The sequence below is a fragment of the Porites lutea genome, chromosome 5 (assembly GCF_958299795.1).
Source record: "Porites lutea chromosome 5, jaPorLute2.1, whole genome shotgun sequence".
Taxonomy (NCBI): Eukaryota; Metazoa; Cnidaria; class Anthozoa; order Scleractinia; family Poritidae; genus Porites; species Porites lutea.
In genome coordinates this window covers 43,612,820-43,615,034 of record NC_133205.1, presented here as the reverse complement: position 1 = coordinate 43,615,034, position 2,215 = coordinate 43,612,820, and the positions used below count along the sequence as shown (strand labels likewise).

At 41.4% G+C, this 2,215-nt stretch overlaps 1 non-coding gene across 1 annotated transcript; it reads left to right on the top strand.

The window, feature by feature from the left end:
* Window positions 1-1,610: 1,610 nt before the first annotated feature.
* Window positions 1,611-1,810, top strand: LOC140939451 (U2 spliceosomal RNA). The gene has a single exon (XR_012165797.1). It is a non-coding gene; the product is annotated as a U2 spliceosomal RNA (small nuclear RNA).
* Window positions 1,811-2,215: the final 405 nt, after the last annotated feature.

The following is a 2,215-nucleotide window of genomic DNA, read 5'->3' as shown; positions in this document are numbered from 1 at the left end:
TTGATTTAATTACTAAATGCAAGGCTTTGAAAGTAGCAGCTACTGTCTCTATTGCTGCAAATCCTGATACTGATGACCACTATCTTTTGAAATATTTTATTGGCTCTCAGCTAGCTTGCCTTGGGGCGGAGTGGTTCCACTTGCGGGATAACTCAGTCCCTAGCGCCTTGACGCCGACCAAGTTCCATAACTGCACATTACGTGCTATTACTGACCTCAATGCTCAAGTACATAATCAGGCCGCCTTCACGTATAGCTCTAAAGAATGTTATGAAGTTTTTCTTAAGTCAGAGGTGACCCGTCCCAGACTGCATTGGGGGCTAGTAATACTATGTAGGTTCTGATTTTAGCATTAGCCAACACTGCCTAGGTGTTCGTGACCATCTTACCGAGAATTTTAAGAATAACCTGTGGTTGAGCCCCCGAGGGGAGTCAAGGTTCAAGACTCCGTCATTCCTGGGGTTATATCAAATCTGATTCTTGTGCAGTATGTCATCATAAGGAAACTATAGATCATTGCTTTCTGAATTGTCATACAGTTAAGGTCTGGCCTGCTTTTCGCCCTGTCCTGTCATCTGTACTAGCTACTCCCTTTAAATCTAATGTAAAGACAGTCGAATTCTTTCTGTGGACCTGTGCTACCTGCAATAAGACTACAGTGATTGTGCGTTATCTCATTAAATCCATCTTGTATGGAATATGGGTTTTTAGAAACAAGAGTACTTTTCACAACAGCACTGAAGACTATTGGGCCATTGTATGCGACATGTATCATGACATTGCAGCGCGTCTCCACATTGATTTTTCTCGAATGACCGAACATTCCTGCTTTGTGGTGTCATGACAGCATATGTGTATTGAACCTCTTGAAATCATGCTTTAAAGCTTTGCATAACACTGAGACAGATTATCTTAAAATTATAAAACAGGAATGCTATAAAAAACTGTGCTCAAGTAATTCAATTAGTTAAGTGGTCCCGACCGAAAGCGGCACTTTCCAAGATAATGCGTTGAAGCTGTTTAAGAATCTACCAAAAATCTATTAGAAACTAAAAATTACAGAACCTAAGACTTTCAAGGAATTTTTTATGTAACGGAGTACAGAGTGATTAGTAAGTTTTGCTGTAATTTCAATTCTGTTTATCCTGCTTCTACTTTTAATTGTATTTTGCATAATTTGTAAATAAATTAATCTGATTGATTTTTAATTGTAATTGATGTACTTTAACAGAAACGAGTCACCCAGCAGTTGTGTTAATAAACTATTTTCATCATCATTATTATTATACGTGAAGTGTCCAGTGAGAGGCTAATAATAACTCTCTAACCCCAAGTTCTCCAGCAACTGTTTTTAACTTGTTCACCAGCTAAGACTATGTGATAAACTTTTACCCGGCTCAGACTACACGCGTAAAGATTAGTATAAATAGGAAGTGACTTCATTCATAGCTAAATCTCCGGAGTGGGGCTTATCCCTGTGACTAGAAGTGACTGTACCTTGTCTGAATTTGTAACTCATGAAGATCTAGCTTACCTTGTTTCCCGGAAATGGTCTTGTCCATAGCGGAAGTAGTCTTACTCACGACCGGGAGTTACTTTGTCACTATGTTAGACCTTGTGTAGCCATGAGTAGGATGTGTGAGATGAAAGACAAAATCTGTTCCTACCAGCTTGATATCAGATACGCTGCTCATTGAGCAGCTCGCATATTAAACTGATTTTTGGAATTGGGCTGTGGAAAGGAGGCTTGCCTCGTCCCAGCCACGGGTTGCCTTGGTATAGCACCACCTTCGAGTGTGGCCTACTTCCCCTTGGGGAAGAAATATTCAGTTGACAACCAACAGACTTTTTTCCTTTGCTTCTTGTTTAATTATTTTCTGGCAACATCTGCGTGCCCTGTGCCTCACTAGTGTTGCCCGCCTCAGGCTTCTATCTAGGTGAACGATCGGTCACGGAACCGGAGTCCTATGGCCGTCCAGACCTGCGCAGTTACCACAAGGGTCATAAGAAGGAAGGAGATTTTCCGATGGTCACTGATCATACTTCCTCATACTTACCTACTTACTGGCTCCTGTTTTCTACGAGGTTTTCCCTTTGCCTCTACTTTGGTAGTTGAGCTGCTTGGACACGCTTCTACTTGTAAGTTTTTTCCACTTACTTTTTGGGGGGTGCCCTCTCCTTTTTGTGCCCGGCCCATCAGGGCTTAAGTTTTTTC